The following is a 13,692-nucleotide window of genomic DNA, read 5'->3' on the forward strand; positions in this document are numbered from 1 at the left end:
CAAAATCTTGGGTCTACGTCACTCCCACGAATACATATTGGCTTTTCAACTAATATTGGAGTCTTCAAACTTGTAACAATTTCTGAATCAAACAAAGACAATAACATTTTCAATTAAATCTAGTAAGTTATTTATCTAAACAATATATTACAAAAGATAGAAAAATATCTGCTTACCAGATATCATAATAAAACTCATGCATAAAACAACTAGAATATAAGAAGATTGATAGCTTTTAGAAGTCATATTTTGAATTTCACCTTATGTGTTTACTTTTGATTTACAAGACACTAACATTACTTTCATTATATAGGCTAAAAAGTTATCTTAATGGTAATAAATATTAATATTTTATTTTATTTTATTTTATAAAGATTATTAAAATTGAATATATAGTCAAATGCAAAAAATATATATGTTTTATTCTTTATATATCCTTTACAAAATTGAATAAAAAAATATAAAGTATTGACTTCTAATGAGATAATTGGTAATAAATACTAATATTTTATTTATACACTAGTTTTAAAAATTGTTTTTGAAATGTGAAAATTGAAAAAATTTATTTGGTAGTTTAATTTTCAATACTATTTTTAATAAGAGATTAAAAATATATTTAAATAGATAATTCTTTTTTAATTAGTAATAAAATATATTTTGTTATCTATAAATATAAATATAATTTAGTCACTAATTATTTAATATAAGATCTAAGAATGCATGTCAACTATTTTTTTAATACTAATTATATAATTAATAAAATTTTATTTTAATAATAAGAGATTGACACATAATTTCAAACAAATGATTTAAATCACTTTCATGACATTCATCATTACTATTTTTGTTTATAACTAATCACTTTCTCTTCCTCAATTTTATAAGAAATATAAATTATACTATAATATGATTGAAAATTTTAATTCTTATTGATTTTTCTTATTAAATTAGTTTTATTATTTAAGTATTATTAAAATTACAACTTTTCTAAGAAATATTGTAAGAGTATTTTTAGTTAGAAGCATTTTACTTTTTAAATATTCATGTTTATTATCTACTCCAATTGGAAAATAAGTGATAGATTTTAAAAATCGGATTGAATCAACGGATCAAATTTATTGAATTGAGAATCGGATGAGTCACCGATATATATATATATATATATATATATATATATATATATATATATATATATATATATATATATATATCAGCATATTAACTAATATATCTAACATAGTCAAATATTAACATATATTAACTAATATCCAACAAATATAAACTAATAACAACAAAAGATTCAAAGATTCATATATTCAGATTTTTAAAAAACATGGAGAAGAAATGTGTACATTAGAGGAAAAATTAAACAACTTTGAATCTTTGATTTTATTCTCCTTGCAAAAGTTTAAATATTTATTAAAAAAATAGAAAATGAATAAAATATATTAAAATTAGGGATTTGATATAATCCAAATATCAAAGAATTTTTCTAAAATAATTACCTTTTAAATAAGCCTGTTGAAGATTTTTTGATGAAAAATATGAGTTTGGTGGTGGAAGAGTGAGGTTAATGACGTAACATTGGGGGGAAATGAAAAAACAAGACAAGTAGAAAGAGAAATAGATGCTGAAGTGGTGGAGGAATGGGGAAATGAAAGTGGTGCATCAAATATATGATTGTATTGGAGGGGGCTCCCCATGCCAGTTGAACGATAATAAATAGTTAGGGTAGCTCCTCACAAATTATAATTACTTTATTAAAGAGACTGACGTGCGCTCAGGTGATGGGATAACGTGCAGATGCAACTCAAATTAGTTAGGGGTTGTCCCTCAGAAATGCAACAGAAATATATGGCTAGGGGTTACCCTTCACAAATGTAAACACCTTTATTAAAGTGACTGACACAAAGTAGTTGTGACAGGACAATTTTAAAATGGTTGAAACTATTAGCTATGGGTTTCTGTTTCCCCTTGCTAATGTTACCGAAACTTTTAGCTAGGGGTTTCCCCTAAAAAATGGTCAATTTCAAAATTTAAAATATCCCTTCTTAAGATTTGGAGGGGTTGCCCCACACAATTTGCTTTATTAATTTTTTTATTTTATGCATTGCAATGGGATAAACCCCAAACAATATAGAAATTTAGTGAGAGGTTTTTCACCTCACAAATGCCCCGGACTAATCAAGCAATTTCTTGTAGTGGACAACTCGGTTGATCCCTCGTTATCAGTTTGTCCCTCTTTAAAACACTTTATTAATGCTTTCTCACAACAAATGTCTTTTTATTAACATTCTTTATTGACTTTCTATTAATTGAAAAATTCAAGTGTAACAATTATATTATATTTCCATTAAAAAATGTTTAAAAACATATTCGATGAATTTCATTTTCTAATTTTAAGTATTAATATGTTAAATGTTATATTTTAAACCAAGCTTATTATTTTGCCGCATATTTATAATATTTGAATTAAAAAATTTAATATGTCAATTTTAATATCTTAAAATTGATTGAAAATAAACCATATTGAATTGAATTTGTTGAATTCAATTTTTTAAATAGTTATTCATAATGGAACCAAACAATTTATATTATAATGTTTTCTTCAAAACCATTCAAATCACCTTGAAAACACTCATACATTTTAAGGTGGTTTTATTCATAATCAAGTTGATGGTTCTCCAATAAAACATAAAGTTCTTACACACTTTAAGTTCCAAAATTAAGAAAAAGTGCATCTCTTATTTTCAACAATCATAGTGATACATTGTAACTCATTATACAAAACAACAACACTTATTTCCAAGTTTAGAATTACACTGTCCACCTTTTACATATCCCTTATTGATGCAATCAGTAGAACAATTGGGACTACAACTCCCTATGCAGCAAAATCTTGGGTCTACGTCACTCCCACGAATACATATTGGCTTTTCAACTAATATTGGAGTCTTCAAACTTGTAACAATTTCTGAATCAAACAAAGACAATAACATTTTCAATTAAATCTAGTAAGTTATTTATCTAAACAATATATTACAAAAGATAGAAAAATATCTGCTTACCAGATATCATAATAAAACTCATGCATAAAACAACTAGAATATAAGAAGATTGATAGCTTTTAGAAGTCATATTTTGAATTTCACCTTATGTGTTTACTTTTGATTTACAAGACACTAACATTACTTTCATTATATAGGCTAAAAAGTTATCTTAATGGTAATAAATATTAATATTTTATTTTATTTTATTTTATAAAGATTATTAAAATTGAATATATAGTCAAATGCAAAAAATATATATGTTTTATTCTTTATATATCCTTTACAAAATTGAATAAAAAAATATAAAGTATTGACTTCTAATGAGATAATTGGTAATAAATACTAATATTTTATTTATACACTAGTTTTTAAAAATTGTTTTTGAAATGTGAAAATTGAAAAAATTTATTTGGTAGTTTAATTTTCAATACTATTTTTAATAAGAGATTAAAAATATATTTAAATAGATAATTCTTTTTTAATTAGTAATAAAATATATTTTGTTATCTATAAATATAAATATAATTTAGTCACTAATTATTTAATATAAGATCTAAGAATGCATGTCAACTATTTTTTTAATACTAATTATATAATTAATAAAATTTTATTTTAATAATAAGAGATTGACACATAATTTCAAACAAATGATTTAAATCACTTTCATGACATTCATCATTACTATTTTTGTTTATAACTAATCACTTTCTCTTCCTCAATTTTATAAGAAATATAAATTATACTATAATATGATTGAAAATTTTAATTCTTATTGATTTTTCTTATTAAATTAGTTTTATTATTTAAGTATTATTAAAATTACAACTTTTCTAAGAAATATTGTAAGAGTATTTTTAGTTAGAAGCATTTTACTTTTTAAATATTCATGTTTATTATCTACTCCAATTGGAAAATAAGTGATAGATTTTAAAAATCGGATTCAATCAACGGATCAAATTTATTGAATTGAGAATCGGATGAGTCACCGATATATATATATATATATATATATATATATATATATATATATATATATATATATATATATATATATATATATATATATATATATATCAGCATATTAACTAATATATCTAACATAGTCAAATATTAACATATATTAACTAATATCCAACAAATATAAACTAATAACAACAAAAGATTCAAAGATTCATATATTCAGATTTTTAAAAAACATGGAGAAGAAATGTGTACATTAGAGGAAAAATTAAACAACTTTGAATCTTTGATTTTATTCTCCTTGCAAAAGTTTAAATATTTATTAAAAAAATAGAAAATGAATAAAATATATTAAAATTAGGGATTTGATATAATCCAAATATCAAAAGAATTTTTCTAAAAAAAATTACCTTTTAAATAAGCCTGTTGAAGATTTTTTGATGAAAAATATGAGTTTGGTGGTGGAAGAGTGAGGTTAATGACGTAACATTGGGGGGAAATGAAATAACAAGACAAGTAGAAAGAGAAATAGATGCTGAAGTGGTGGAGGAATGGGGAAATGAAAGTGGTGCATCAAATATATGATTGTATTGGAGGGGGCTCCCCATGCCAGTTGAACGATAATAAATAGTTAGGGTAGCTCCTCACAAATTATAATTACTTTATTAAAGAGACTGACGTGCGCTCAGGTGATGGGATAACGTGCAGATGCAACTCAAATTAGTTAGGGGTTGTCCCTCAGAAATGCAACAGAAATATATGGCTAGGGGTTACCCTTCACAAATGTAAACACCTTTATTTAAGTGACTGACACAAAGTAGTTGTGACAGGACAATTTTAAAATGGTTGAAACTATTAGCTATGGGTTTCTGTTTCCCCTTGCTAATGTTACCGAAACATTTAGCTAGGGGTTTCCCCTAAAAAATGGTCAATTTCAAAATTTAAAATATCCCTTCTTAAGATTTGGAAGGGTTGCCCCACACAATTTGCTTTATTAATTTTTTTATTTTATGCATTGCAATGGGATAAACCCCAAACAATATAGAAATTTAGTGAGAGGTTTTTCACCTCACAAATGCCCCGGACTAATCAAGCAATTTCTTGTAGTGGACAACGCGGTTGATCCCTCGTTATCAGTTTGTCCCTCTTTAAAACACTTTATTAATGCTTTCTCACAACAAATGTCTTTTTATTAACATTCTTTATTGACTTTCTATTAATTGAAAAATTCAAGTGTAACAATTATATTATATTTCCATTAAAAAATGTTTAAAAACATATTCGATGAATTTCATTTTCTAATTTTAAGTATTAATATGTTAAATGTTATATTTTAAACCAAGCTTATTATTTTGCCGCATATTTATAATATTTGAATTAAAAAATTTAATATGTCAATTTTAATATCTTAAAATTGATTGAAAATAAACCATATTGAATTCAATTTGTTGAATTCAATTTTTTAAATAGTTATTCATAATGGAACCAAACAATTTTTATTATAATGTTTTCTTCAAAACCATTCAAATCACCTTGAAAACACTCATACATTTTAAGGTGGTTTTATTCATAATCAAGTTGATGGTTCTCCAATAAAACATAAAGTTCTTACACACTTTAAGATCCAAAATTAAGAAAAAGTGCATCTCTTATTTTCAACAATCATAGTGATACATTGTAACTCATTATACAAAACAACAACACTTATTTCCAAGTTTAGAATTACACTGTCCACCTTTTACATATCCCTTATTGATGCAATCAGTAGAACAATTGGGACTACAACTCCCTATGCAGCAAAATCTTGGGTCTACGTCACTCCCACGAATACATATTGGCTTTTCAACTAATATTGGAGTCTTCAAACTTGTAACAATTTCTGAATCAAACAAAGACAATAACATTTTCAATTAAATCTAGTAAGTTATTTATCTAAACAATATATTACAAAAGATAGAAAAATATCTGCTTACCAGATATCATAATAAAACTCATGCATAAAACAACTAGAATATAAGAAGATTGATAGCTTTTAGAAGTCATATTTTGAATTTCACCTTATGTGTTTACTTTTGATTTACAAGACACTAACATTACTTTCATTATATAGGCTAAAAAGTTATCTTAATGGTAATAAATATTAATATTTTATTTTATTTTATTTTATAAAGATTATTAAAATTGAATATATAGTCAAATGCAAAAAATATATATGTTTTATTCTTTATATATCCTTTACAAAATTGAATAAAAAAATATAAAGTATTGACTTCTAATGAGATAATTGGTAATAAATACTAATATTTTATTTATACACTAGTTTTTAAAAATTGTTTTTGAAATGTGAAAATTGAAAAAATTTATTTGGTAGTTTAATTTTCAATACTATTTTTAATAAGAGATTAAAAATATATTTAAATAGATAATTCTTTTTTAATTAGTAATAAAATATATTTTGTTATCTATAAATATAAATATAATTTAGTCACTAATTATTTAATATAAGATCTAAGAATGCATGTCAACTATTTTTTTAATATTAATTATATAATTAATAAAATTTTATTTTAATAATAAGAGATTGACACATAATTTAAAACAAATGATTTAAATCATTTTCATGACATTCATCATTACTATTTTTGTTTATAACTAATCACTTTCTCTTCCTCAATTTTATAAGAAATATAAATTATACTATAATATGATTGAAAATTTTAATTCTTATTGATTTTTCTTATTAAATTAGTTTTATTATTTAAGTATTATTAAAATTACAACTTTTCTAAGAAATATTGTAAGAGTATTTTTAGTTAGAAGCATTTTACTTTTTAAATATTCATGTTTATTATCTACTCCAATTGGAAAATAAGTGATAGATTTTAAAAATCGGATTGAATCAACGGATCAAATTTATTGAATTGAGAATCGGATGAGTCACCGATATATATATATATATATATATATCAGCATATTAACTAATATATCTAACATAGTCAAATATTAACATATATTAACTAATATCCAACAAATATAAACTAATAACAACAAAAGATTCAAAGATTCATATATTCAGATTTTTAAAAAACATGGAGAAGAAATTTGTACCTTAGAGGAAAAATTAAACAACTTTGAATCTTTGATTTTATTCTCCTTGCAAAAGTTTAAATATTTATTAAAAAAATAGAAAATGAATAAAATAAATTAAGATTAGGGATTTGATATAATCCAAATATCAAAAGAATTTGTATAAAAAAATACCTTTTAAATAATCCTGTTGAAGATTTTTTGATGAAAATTATGAGTTTGGTGGTGGAAGAGTGAGGTTAATGACGTACAATTGGGGGGAAATGAAAAAACCAGACAAGTAGAAAGAGAAATAGATGCTGAAGTGGTGGAGGAATGGGGAAATGAAAGTGGTGCATCAAATATATGATTGTATTTGAGGGGGCTCCCCATGCCAGTTGAATGATAATAAATAGTTAGGGTAGCTTCTCACAAATTATAATGACTTTATTAAAGAGACTGACGTGCGCTCAGGTGATGGGATAACGTGCAGATGCAACTCAAATTAGTTAGGGGTTGTCCCTCAGAAATGCAACAGAAATATATGGCTAGGGGTTACCCTTCACAAATGTAAACACCTTTATTAAAGTGACTGACACAAAGTAGTTGTGACAGGACAATTTTAAAATGGTTGAAACTATTAGCTATGGGTTTCTGTTTCCCCTTGCTAATGTTACCGAAACTTTTAGCTAGGGGTTTCCCCTAAAAAATGGTCAATTTCAAAATTTAAAATATCCCTTCTTAAGATTTGGAGGGGTTGCCCCACACAATTTGCTTTATTAATTTTTTTATTTTATGCATTGCAATGGGATAAACCCCAAACAATATAGAAATTTAGTGAGAGGTTTTTCACCTCACAAATGCCCCGGACTAATCAAGCAATTTCTTGTAGTGGACAACTCGGTTGATCCCTCGTTATCAGTTTGTCCCTCTTTAAAACACTTTATTAATGCTTTCTCACAACAAATGTCTTTTTATTAACATTCTTTATTGACTTTCTATTAATTGAAAAATTCAAGTGTAACAATTATATTATATTTCCATTAAAAAATGTTTAAAAACATATTCGATGAATTTCATTTTCTAATTTTAAGTTTTAATATGTTAAATGTTATATTTTAAACCAAGCTTATTATTTTGCCGCATATTTATAATATTTGAATTAAAAAATTTAATATGTCAATTTTAATATCTTAAAATTGATTGAAAATAAACCATATTGAATTGAATTTGTTGAATTCAATTTTTTAAATAGTTATTCATAATGGAACCAAACAATTTATATTATAATGTTTTCTTCAAAACCATTCAAATCACCTTGAAAACACTCATACATTTTAAGGTGGTTTTATTCATAATCAAGTTGATGGTTCTCCAAATAAACATAAAGTTCTTACACACTTTAAGTTCCAAAATTAAGAAAAAGTGCATCTCTTATTTTCAACAATCATAGTGATACATTGTAACTCATTATACAAAACAACAACACTTATTTCCAAGTTTAGAATTACACTGTCCACCTTTTACATATCCCTTATTGATGCAATCAGTAGAACAATTGGGACTACAACTCCCTATGCAGCAAAATCTTGGGTCTACGTCACTCCCACGAATACATATTGGCTTTTCAACTAATATTGGAGTCTTCAAACTTGTAACAATTTCTGAATCAAACAAAGACAATAACATTTTCAATTAAATCTAGTAAGTTATTTATCTAAACAATATATTACAAAAGATAGAAAAATATCTGCTTACCAGATATCATAATAAAACTCATGCATAAAACAACTAGAATATAAGAAGATTGATAGCTTTTAGAAGTCATATTTTGAATTTCACCTTATGTGTTTACTTTTGATTTACAAGACACTAACATTACTTTCATTATATAGGCTAAAAAGTTATCTTAATGGTAATAAATATTAATATTTTATTTTATTTTATTTTATAAAGATTATTAAAATTGAATATATAGTCAAATGCAAAAAATATATATGTTTTATTCTTTATATATCCTTTACAAAATTGAATAAAAAAATATAAAGTATTGACTTCTAATGAGATAATTGGTAATAAATACTAATATTTTATTTATACACTAGTTTTTAAAAATTGTTTTTGAAATGTGAAAATTGAAAAAATTTATTTGGTAGTTTAATTTTCAATACTATTTTTAATAAGAGATTAAAAATATATTTAAATAGATAATTCTTTTTAATTAGTAATAAAATATATTTTGTTATCTATAAATATAAATATAATTTAGTCACTAATTATTTAATATAAGATCTAAGAATGCATGTCAACTATTTTTTTAATATTAATTATATAATTAATAAAATTTTATTTTAATAATAAGAGATTGACACATAATTTCAAACAAATGATTTAAATCACTTTCATGACATTCATCATTACTATTTTTGTTTATAACTAATCACTTTCTCTTCCTCAATTTTATAAGAAATATAAATTATACTATAATATGATTGAAAATTTTAATTCTTATTGATTTTTCTTATTAAATTAGTTTTATTATTTAAGTATTATTAAAATTACAACTTTTCTAAGAAATATTGTAAGAGTATTTTTAGTTAGAAGCATTTTACTTTTTAAATATTCATGTTTATTATCTACTCCAATTGGAAAATAAGTGATAGATTTTAAAAATCGGATTGAATCAACGGATCAAATTTATTGAATAGAGAATCGGATGAGTCACCGATATATATATATATATATATATATATCAGCATATTAACTAATATATCTAACATAGTCAAATATTAACATATATTAACTAATATCCAACAAATATAAACTAATAACAACAAAAGATTCAAAGATTCATATATTCAGATTTTTAAAAAACATGGAGAAGAAATGTGTACATTAGAGGAAAAATTAAACAACTTTGAATCTTTGATTTTATTCTCCTTGCAAAAGTTTAAATATTTATTAAAAAAATAGAAAATGAATAAAATATATTAAAATTAGGGATTTGATATAATCCAAATATCAAAAGAATTTTTCTAAAAAAAATTACCTTTTAAATAAGCCTGTTGAAGATTTTTTGATGAAAAATATGAGTTTGGTGGTGGAAGAGTGAGGTTAATGACGTAACATTGGGGGGAAATGAAAAAACAAGACAAGTAGAAAGAGAAATAGATGCTGAAGTGGTGGAGGAATGGGGAAATGAAAGTGGTGCATCAAATATATGATTGTATTTGAGGGGGCTCCCCATGCCAGTTGAACGATAATAAATAGTTAGGGTAGCTCCTCACAAATTATAATTACTTTATTAAAGAGACTGACGTGCGCTCAGGTGATGGGATAACGTGCAGATGCAACTCAAATTAGTTAGGGGTTGTCCCTCAGAAATGCAACAGAAATATATGGCTAGGGGTTACCCTTCACAAATGTAAACACCTTTATTAAAGTGACTGACACAAAGTAGTTGTGACAGGACAATTTTAAAATGGTTGAAACTATTAGCTATGGGTTTCTGTTTCCCCTTGCTAATGTTACCGAAACTTTTAGCTAGGGGTTTCCCCTAAAAAATGGTCAATTTCAAAATTTAAAATATCCCTTCTTAAGATTTGGAGGGGTTGCCCCACACAATTTGCTTTATTAATTTTTTTATTTTATGCATTGCAATGGGATAAACCCCAAACAATATAGAAATTTAGTGAGAGGTTTTTCACCTCACAAATGCCCCGGACTAATCAAGCAATTTCTTGTAGTGGACAACTCGGTTGATCCCTCGTTATCAGTTTGTCCCTCTTTAAAACACTTTATTAATGCTTTCTCACAACAAATGTCTTTTTATTAACATTCTTTATTGACTTTCTATTAATTGAAAAATTCAAGTGTAACAATTATATTATATTTCCATTAAAAAATGTTTAAAAACATATTCGATGAATTTCATTTTCTAATTTTAAGTTTTAATATGTTAAATGTTATATTTTAAACCAAGCTTATTATTTTGCCGCATATTTATAATATTTGAATTAAAAAATTTAATATGTCAATTTTAATATCTTAAAATTGATTGAAAATAAACCATATTGAATTGAATTTGTTGAATTCAATTTTTTAAATAGTTATTCATAATGGAACCAAACAATTTATATTATAATGTTTTCTTCAAAACCATTCAAATCACCTTGAAAACACTCATACATTTTAAGGTGGTTTTATTCATAATCAAGTTGATGGTTCTCCAATAAAACATAAAGTTCTTACACACTTTAAGTTCCAAAATTAAGAAAAAGTGCATCTTTTATTTTCAACAATCATAGTGATACATTGTAACTCATTATACAAAACAACAACACTTATTTCCAAGTTTAGAATTACACTGTCCACCTTTTACATATCCCTTATTGATGCAATCAGTAGAACAATTGGGACTACAACTCCCTATGCAGCAAAATCTTGGGTCTACGTCACTCCCACGAATACATATTGGCTTTTCAACTAATATTGGAGTCTTCAAACTTGTAACAATTTCTGAATCAAACAAAGACAATAACATTTTCAATTAAATCTAGTAAGTTATTTATCTAAACAATATATTACAAAAGATAGAAAAATATCTACTTACCAGATATCATAATAAAACTCATGCATAAAACAACTAGAATATAAGAAGATTGATAGCTTTTAGAAGTCATATTTTGAATTTCACCTTATGTGTTTACTTTTGATTTACAAGACACTAACATTACTTTCATTATATAGGCTAAAAAGTTATCTTAATGGTAATAAATATTAATATTTTATTTTATTTTATTTTATAAAGATTATTAAAATTGAATATATAGTCAAATGCAAAAAATATATATGTTTTATTCTTTATATATCCTTTACAAAATTGAATAAAAAAATATAAAGTATTGACTTCTAATGAGATAATTGGTAATAAATATTAATATTTTATTTATAAACTAGTTTTTAAAAATTGTTTTTGAAATGTGAAAATTGAAAAAATTTATTTGGTAGTTTAATTTTCAATACTATTTTTAATAAGAGATTAAAAATATATTTAAATAGATAATTCTTTTTAATTAGTAATAAAATATATTTTGTTATCTATAAATATAAATATAATTTAGTCACTAGTTATTTAATATAAGATCTAAGAATGCATGTCAACTATTTTTTTAATATTAATTATATAATTAATAAAATTTTATTTTAATAATAAGAGATTGACACATAATTTCAAACAAATGATTTAAATCATTTTCATGACATTCATCATTACTATTTTTGTTTATAACTAATCACTTTCTCTTCCTCAATTTTATAAGAAATATAAATTATACTATAATATGATTGAAAATTTTAATTCTTATTGATTTTTCTGATTAAATTAGTTTTATTATTTAAGTATTATTAAAATTACAACTTTGCTAAGAAATATTGTAAGAGTATTTTTAGTTAGAAGCATTTTACTTTTTAAATATTCATGTTTATTATCTACTCCAATTGGAAAATAAGTGATAGATTTTAAAAATCAATTGAATCAACGGATCAAATTGATTGAATTGAGAATCGGATGTGTCACCGATATATATATATATATATATATATATATATATATATATATATATATATATATATATATATATATATATATATATATATATATATATATATATATATATATATATATATATATATATATATATATATATATATATATATATATATATATATATATATATATATATATATATATATATATATATATATATATATATATATATATATATATATATATATATATATATATATATATATATATATATATATATATATATATATATATATATATATATATATATATATATATCAGCATATTAATTATATATCTACATAGTCAAAAATTAACATATATAACTAATATCCACAAATATAAACTAATAACAACAAAGATTCAAAGATTCATTATTCAGATTTTTAAAAAACATGGTGCAGAAATCTGTACCTTAGAGGAAAAATTAAACAACTTTGAATCTTTGATTTTATTCTCCTTGCAAAAGTATAAATATTTATTAAAAAAATAGAAAATGAATAAAATATATTAAAATTAGGGATTTGATATAATCCAAAATCAAAAGTTTTTTTTTATAAAATTACCTTTTAAATAAGCCTGTTGAAGATTTTTTGATGAAAAATGTGAGTTTGGTGGTGGAAGAGTGAGGTTAATGACGTAACATTGGGGGAAATGAAAAAACCAGACAAGTAGAAAGAGAAATAGATGCTGAAGTGGTGGAGGAATGGGGAAATGAAAGTGGTGCATCAAATATATGATTGTATTTGAGGGGGCTCCCCATGCCAGTTGAACGATAATAAATAGTTAGGGTAGCTTCTCACAAATTATAATGACTTTATTAAAGAGACTGACGTGCGCTCAGGTGATGGGATAACGTGCAGATGCAACTCAAATTAGTTAGGGGTTGTCCCTCAGAGATGCAACAGAAATATATGGCTAGGGGTTACCCTTCACAAATGTAAACACCTTTATTAAAGTGACTGACACAAAGTAGTTGTGACAGGACAATATTAAAATGGTTGAAACTATTAGCTATGGGTTTCTGTT

The sequence above is a fragment of the Lathyrus oleraceus genome, unplaced genomic scaffold (genome assembly GCF_024323335.1).
Source record: "Lathyrus oleraceus cultivar Zhongwan6 unplaced genomic scaffold, CAAS_Psat_ZW6_1.0 chrUn0004, whole genome shotgun sequence".
In the NCBI taxonomy this organism is placed as follows: domain Eukaryota; kingdom Viridiplantae; phylum Streptophyta; class Magnoliopsida; order Fabales; family Fabaceae; genus Lathyrus; species Lathyrus oleraceus.